This window comes from Chionomys nivalis, chromosome 17 (assembly GCF_950005125.1).
Source record: "Chionomys nivalis chromosome 17, mChiNiv1.1, whole genome shotgun sequence".
NCBI classification, from domain to species: domain Eukaryota; kingdom Metazoa; phylum Chordata; class Mammalia; order Rodentia; family Cricetidae; genus Chionomys; species Chionomys nivalis.
The window spans coordinates 3,186,342-3,193,856 of NC_080102.1; positions in this window are offsets into that span (position 1 = coordinate 3,186,342).

Consider the following 7,515-nt stretch of genomic DNA (forward strand, 5'->3'; position numbering starts at 1 on the left):
AGTTCTGGGGAGTGGGAGACAGTTCGATCCCAGTGGTCCCCTGGATGACTAACCTGGCCTATTTACGGTGCCCCAGGCCTCAGTGACAGATCCTGCCTCAAAAACAAGATGGTTGGCTCTTGAGGCTGACGTCTCAAGAGCACTTGACCTCCATGTGCAAGTGTGCATACATGTACACACAGACACGTATTTGTGCGCACACACACACACACACACACACACACACACACATGATTCTAAGATACCAGGGAGGCCAAGTCCAGCAATTCCCAGAGCTACAAATCATCTTAGCATATTTAACTTACACTTGTACAGTGACTAATCATAAATATTCTTTAAATTGGTGACACATTCATCAGTTTGTCAGTGACTGAGTTCATAATATCTTTATGTATGCCCTCACACTGCGTCAAATCATTGGGTAATTTAAATGGTAGTTATATTCATATAATTTATTCTTCCCTAGTGGGCTCATCAAACAACCTGAGAGTTTATTGATTGCTTATATTCTAATTTAACTTTTCTTCTTCATGAATTATGGCTTCTGTTCAATAGGAGGAATTTAGGGATGGTGAAAACAGTTTTTTTTTTTTTTTTATTCCTCTGATGAATTAAGGCACTGCAAGTTGCATGTGTTTTACGACCCCTCCGCATCACCGTGTCTTGGTACTCAGTGGACGCTGAATGTCTCCATAGGTGTGTTTTTCACCCCAGCAATATCTTGATACTTACTGGAAGTGACCATAAAGCATAAGACTGCATTCTACTAAATGCAAACTAAAGAGTCTCCTACCATTTTCTTGCTCAGTCAAGTCCCAGAATGTCTGGACCCACCCAGGACTGATTCCCCAGGAAGAATTGCTTCAGAAGTCAGAAGAGCAAGTAGCAATCTTAATTAATAGGAGCTGAACTGTTAACTTCACAAAACACATGGTTATGTGAACACACTTCCAGAATCCCTTCAGGGGCTTAGAGCAGGGTCTGTGTAAGAGAGGATTGTACCTGGTTTCCCACTGTCATGGTAACATACCACCACAAACCTAACTGTTGAAGCAATTGCATTAGTCATTTTACAGGTCAGGAGGTCATATTTAGATAATCTAGAGTGATACCCCACTTTACCCCCACCTCACCCTACCCCACATCTTAAGATCTTTGGAGAATCACTCTTGCAATGCCCCTTCCCAGGAGTGATGGTATCTAGATAAAATCTAGACCCCTGGGTTTGCCCGGAGAGAATTATCTGGATTACATTAACTAAGGAAGGCAGAGCAGTCCACTGTGGGTGGCACCATTCCCTGGCTGTGACCTTGGTGACCGTGGACACGCTCTGATTGGCTGTGCCAACTGCTGCTGCCTCGGATTCCCGGAGAAGATGGTTTGTGCCCTGAACTGTTAGCCCAAGTAAGCCTTTGTCCAGTTAGTTTATCACAGCGACAGAAAAAGCAGCCAAGGCCCTGGGCAAGGTGGCATGTGTGTAAGTTCTGGGATGGGGACCTGGGCATCTGAAAGACTGTCCTCTGTTTATTATGAAGACTTGGATCTTAAACTTCATTCCAATCAGGAAAACATGACTTTTTTTTGTCCCAAGTTCTGACTGTAAAATTTTCACCAAATAAGAAAACAAAAAAGAGGAACCTTTCCCCCTGAGAACAGAGGGCAGTCATGTCTGTGGAGAAACACTTATTCTGAGACTCAAATTACTATTTTCCCTGAGGAGTTAAAGGAGACCATGGTGGTGGCAAAGGACCCGGGTGGTCCAGTTGCATCTTCACCCTGGAATGCTCAGCATGTCCACCGAGTGCCAGCACATGGGCTGTGTTCGGAACGGTTGCCTGTGGCTCTCCACCGGAGTGGCACATTCTAACCACCGGTGCCTGGTCGAGACCAGTTCAGAGCAGTTTGGCAACAGAGTCTGGGTGTCTGTGTTTTTGCTGCTCAGGGACTTCTAACGTGTAGCTAGGGCTGAGCAGAGAAAGGGCTGAAAGAGCAGGGTTGAGCAGAGACCAGGGCTGTGCGGGGACCAGGACTGAGCAGGGACCAGGGTTGAGCAGGGATCAGGGCTGAGCGGGGACCAGGGCTGAGTAGGGACCAGGGCTGAGCGGAGATAGTGTTGAGCCGGGACCAGGGATGATGAGTGGAGACCAAAACTGAGCGGGACCAGGGCTGAGCTAAGACCAGGACTGAGTGGAGACAAGGACTGAGTGGGGACCAGGGCTGAGCGGAGACCAGGGCTGAGCAGAGACCAGGACTGAGCGGGGACCAGGGTTAAGCGGAGACCAGAGCTGAGAAGGGACCAGGGCTGAGAGACCAGGGCTGAACGAGAATAAGGGCTGAGCAGAGACCAGGGCTGAGCGGGGACCAGCACTGAGCAGGGACCAGGGCTGAGCGGGGACCAGGGCTGAGCAGAGAACAGGGTTGAGCAGGGACCAGGGCTGAGCAGAGACCAGGGCTGAGCAGGGACCAGGGCTGAGCGGGGACCAGGGCTGAGCGGGGACCAGGGTTGAGCAGAGACCAGGGCTGAGCGGGACCAGGGCTGAGCAGAGAACAGGGTTGAGCGGGGACTGCTGTACTAGAACTAAAGATGGAGGAATGCTCGGGGCAGGATTTTTACACAGGAGGTTCCCTCTTCTTAGGGGAAATAAGAGTCTGTGCTGTGTTGATTAAGCCTTTTTACATGGTCTCAGAAAATGCAGAATACCTTTTAAAATACTGAAGACACTGATTATTAGAAAAGCACAATCCTCTGGTTGTTGCAACCAGTTCTCTGTGCAAGAAGAGATGCGTTTAGAAAGGGGAGGTGTTTTTAAAACACTGAGGACTTGGAAAAGAAGAGGCCCATCCTTAGGTAGACTTGGTGGCATATACCTTTAGACCCAGCTATTATGATTTCGAGGCCAGCCTGGTCTATATGTGAGTTCCAGGGCAGCCAGAGCTACATAGAGAGTCCACGTCTATGTTCCAGGTCGTCTTGTTTCTTGTAGTACTGCATAATGGCCAGGAGAGGGAGACATGCTCCTGAAAAGAGTAGCTCCCATAGGTGTAACCAACCGTGAATCAGGCTGTGTCTGGTGTGAAGGTTCCTGGGTTCTCAGAACCACAGCCCGAGCAAGGTGCTGAAAGCCATACTACGGCATGCATTTGTCTGCACCAAACCTGGATCCATCTTCGTCCCCCAACGCTCTGAAACACTTAAACCACAAGAAAAAAATATATATATATGCCAGGCAGCATCTCTGCAAAACTGAGGAAGATTCAAAGCCAAGAGAACAGCATTTTCCTCCAGGAACCAAAGCAACTAGAAAATGTCTCAATCCAAACGTTCAAGATGAGACCTCTTTCCCTTTTTAATTACAAAATAAACATCTTGGGACTTGATTTTGTTTTTAAATTACAAAACTACAGCTGGAACCCCGGGAAGAGAAAGAACGTTTTTCTTTGCCACACCAGAACCATCCAGGCTTCACCACAGACAAAACAATTCTATAAGAACACAGAAGTGTCTGGCACTAATTAATTTCCCTCCCACGGCTACCCAACTGCCTCCAAGAGCAAGTTCCTTCTGGGAACATTTAAGCCAACACTCTGCAAACTCCTTACAGGTGACGCCGAAGATGCTAGGCTGCGGGGGTGCGGAACTACTGTACATGTCGATAAGATAAAAAGATTTGTTCTGAGAGCTGCATTATGTAATTGTGCCAGCTGCTCGGGAAGTGAAGGTTTAGAAGGGAGTGTTGGGGGAGCAACAGCTAACTACCAGCTGACAAAAATGCACTGACCACCAAACCTACTGACCTAAGTTCAATCCCCAGGACTCACGGGGTGGAAGGAAAGAACCAAGTTCCACAAGTTGTCTCTGAAAGCTTGTGATGCAACATGCACGCATCTACCTATACACATGATAGATAGATAGATAGATAGATAGATAGATAGATAGATAGATAGATAGATGACAGATAGATAGGTGATAGACAGATGATGGATAGAGATAGATAGATAGGTGATAGATAGATAGATGATGGACAGAGATAGATAGATGATAGATAGATAGATAGATAGATAGATAGATAGATAGATAGATAGATAATATGAGATAGATAGATAGATAGATAGGTGATAGATGATTGATAGATAGATGATAGATAGGTGATAGATGATTGATAGATAATAGATAGGTAGGTAGATAGGTAGAGGAGAGAGAAAAAAACTTGCAATGCACACATACATGCACCTGCCTACACACACAATAGGTGACAGATAGATGATAGATAGGTTACAGGTAGACAGGTTATAATCCACTGACCTGGTCTGCCACCTGGATATCTGTCCCTTTAAGAGACAAGCCCCACCTACTCACAACCTCTCCCTTGGATCTTCCACCGCCTCTCCAGCCTGCTCTCTCTCTTAATGTCCCCCTTCTGAAGAGGTAACTACTGCCTCTCTCTCTTCTTCCCCCTCTTCTCTCCTTCCCTCCCTCTCTCTTCTCTTTCCCCTCCATAACCCACTAAATAAATTCTATACCCAAACTCTCTCTTCATGGTGTATCTGTCAGTCTCCCACCAAGGCCTCAGGCCACCTACCAGGGACCCACTGAGGCCTCAGGTGACCCAACCAGTGCCCTGACAGCTGGTCTTGGGTGACTCACACGTCTTTATAAATGATAACACTCCCCCATCTGTGTGAGGATGGAAGCAGGTACCTCTGGGATGCAGGGAGCACCCTCAGGAGATGGCAAAGTGTCAGCATCTTTTTAATGATCTTCCCAGCTTCCAGAACTCTGGAAAAGACACATCTGTGTTTTCTTATATTAAAGAAAAGCACAGTTGCCCCTCAGTAAAGGTTGAAGTAAAGGGGAGACCAAAAGCCACGATCGCTAACTCTAGTGTTTTCTAAGTTCATACAGCACATTTTAGTCTTGTGCAACAGCACACTCACCTTTTCCTTGGTGCTTCTGGCTCACCGAGGACAGGCATGAGGTTGTCCCTGAAGGAAAGGTGATCTCCTCTGTGTCTCCTACAGCCGCTCTCTCTGCTTGCCTGGTTGGCACCGCACACACGAGGTTTCCACAGTTTTCTCCCATTTGCTATTGTAGGATCTTTCTCTTCTATGTTTTCTCACCACAGCTTGAACCCTGTTGGGTTTTCCACAAATTGTGATCACTTAGCTCTCTCGATGGCTCTCCCGGGCCCGGCAGCAGGACTGACCACTCCAATAGCTGTGGTGCAGATTCATGAACGATGACCAAGTCTTTAGATTCTGAAATCAGCTGAACTTCCGAGGTACCAGATGCCGGGGATTGAAATGCTTTGCAATGCTTCTTGTCTTCCAGGCAGGTGCTGCATGCAGACAACGCAGCGCTTGGGGCAGAAATCGTAGACAGAGGCTCGGCTAACACTGCTGGGAAGCAGGAGTAGCGTAGCAGGCACTGTCTCCTCTTACTTACTATAGACTACCCTAACATAAAACCACACAGGCTTTGTTTGAGACAGGCACTTGGCTGGCCTTGAACTTGTGATCTTCTTGCCTCAGCCTCCCAAGTGCTGGTATTACAGATGAGAGCCACCTGCCCAGCCTTAGCCTGAAGTTCCACCAGAGAAGAGTAGCTTCACCCATTTCCTAAGCACCATTCTCTTTCGCATCGCTGACTCTCCTTTCCTTTTGCTAGGGGACCCCTCCCCCTCCCCACTATCTGTTCTTTCTCCAAGGTCTCTCTCTCTCGCAGCCCTTGGTGCAGGGTCACTACATCTTCTCTAGGATGACTTATTCTCATATGTCAAACCGAAACATAAAATGGGCATCAGATTAACCTATAAAAGCAGTAATCACATGTGTTCTAATCTTCTAATCCAAACACAAACCCTTGGTCCCAGTGTCTGAGATGGTCCCTTACACTGCACAGGTTTACATGGGTCTGAGATGGTCCCTTACACTGCGCATGTTTGGATAGGTCTGAGATGGTCCCTTACACTGTGCAGGTTTGGATGGGTCTGAGATGATCCCTTACACTGCACAGGTTTACATGGGTCTGAGATGATCCCTTATACTGCACAGGTTTACATGGGTCTGAGATGATCCCTTACACTGTACAGGTTTACATGGGTCTGAGATGATCCCTTGCACTGCACAGGTTTGGATGGGTCTAAGATGGCCCCTTACACTGTGCATGTTTAGATGGATCCTGGCTGTTCCTTAGTTGGTGATAAGCTTCCATCAGACTCTGAGGGTGATGGCGACACACTAATCCACCCAGTAGGGGTGAAGCAGAATGTCTCTAAAGAGATCCCACTACAGCCTAGAACACAAACTCAAATCTTTAATGTCCAGGAAGTTATGGCTGTAAGCATATATGAGAACTCTTATAGATTCACCATTTCAAAATAAATACACAATTTTCATCAATAAGCTTCATGTTCATTAGATTTTATATTTATTTCATATTTAGCTAACTCAGAAAAGAACATTAGAATATTACACTCTTACCTAGTTTTTTTTGCATATTTATCTTTCCCTCTTTACTTTGCTCTTAATTCCACACATAATTATGTTAATTACTATGGTATACCGGAAACTGTATAAGGAAAAGTTATTTACATTTGTAAAGCTAAGAGGTTTATATTAGATGTCTATGCAGGACTTTTTTGATTTCCAAAAGAAAAATATTCAAATTGGCATGATTATTGGGTATAATTCAGTTTTGTTTGTTTTTATTTATATGTATGTATGTCACGTGTGTGGGGGGATGCCCGAGGAGGCAGAAGATGTCGGCTTCTCCGGAGCTGGAGTTGCAGGTGGTTGTGAGCCACTATGTGCACTATGGAAATTGAACCCAGGTCCTCTGCAAAAGCAGAAAGTGTTCTTAACACTGAGCCATCTTTCCAGGCTCAGAATACAATCTAGAGGTGGATACAATCTCTGTGAGTTCGAGGCCAGTCTGGTCTATAGAGCGAGTTCCAGGACAGCCAGGGCTACATAGAGAAACCCTGTCTGGAAAAAAAACAAAACAAAACAAAACAAAAGAGTGGACTACATCCATGCCATGAGGGGGGTTAGGCCAGGGCAGCTGTTGTTACTTTAGGGTCACCTGTGTTAGTAAACTCACAAGAAGGTGAGGAAGTTGATCAGAATTCTGCCACCTCTTCCTACTCTCTGACGAGGTCAGAGAAGTCATATTTTTTTCTGAAGATGGTGAATCTACCTTGATGATAAATGCATTAATATAGTTTAGAATAAGCTTTTTAAGCCTTCAAAATCAGAACATACAAAAGGCTTAAAGGAGGCGAATCCCATCTACCTCAGAGGGAAAATAGAACAAACCTTCCGTTGGTGAATTTGAACCTGCCAACTGCCACTTCAGCCAACGCTGTAGCTCTGGTTTCTACACCGTTTAATCCTGAGAGTTACAGAACGCAACAGTTAAAGTGATGGACACAGGGCACCTCAGTGTCAAAGAAAGTGAGGTGGGAAGGCCATCTCCCAAACTCTGGCACTGTCTTGAGACAGTTGACGAGACTCCCT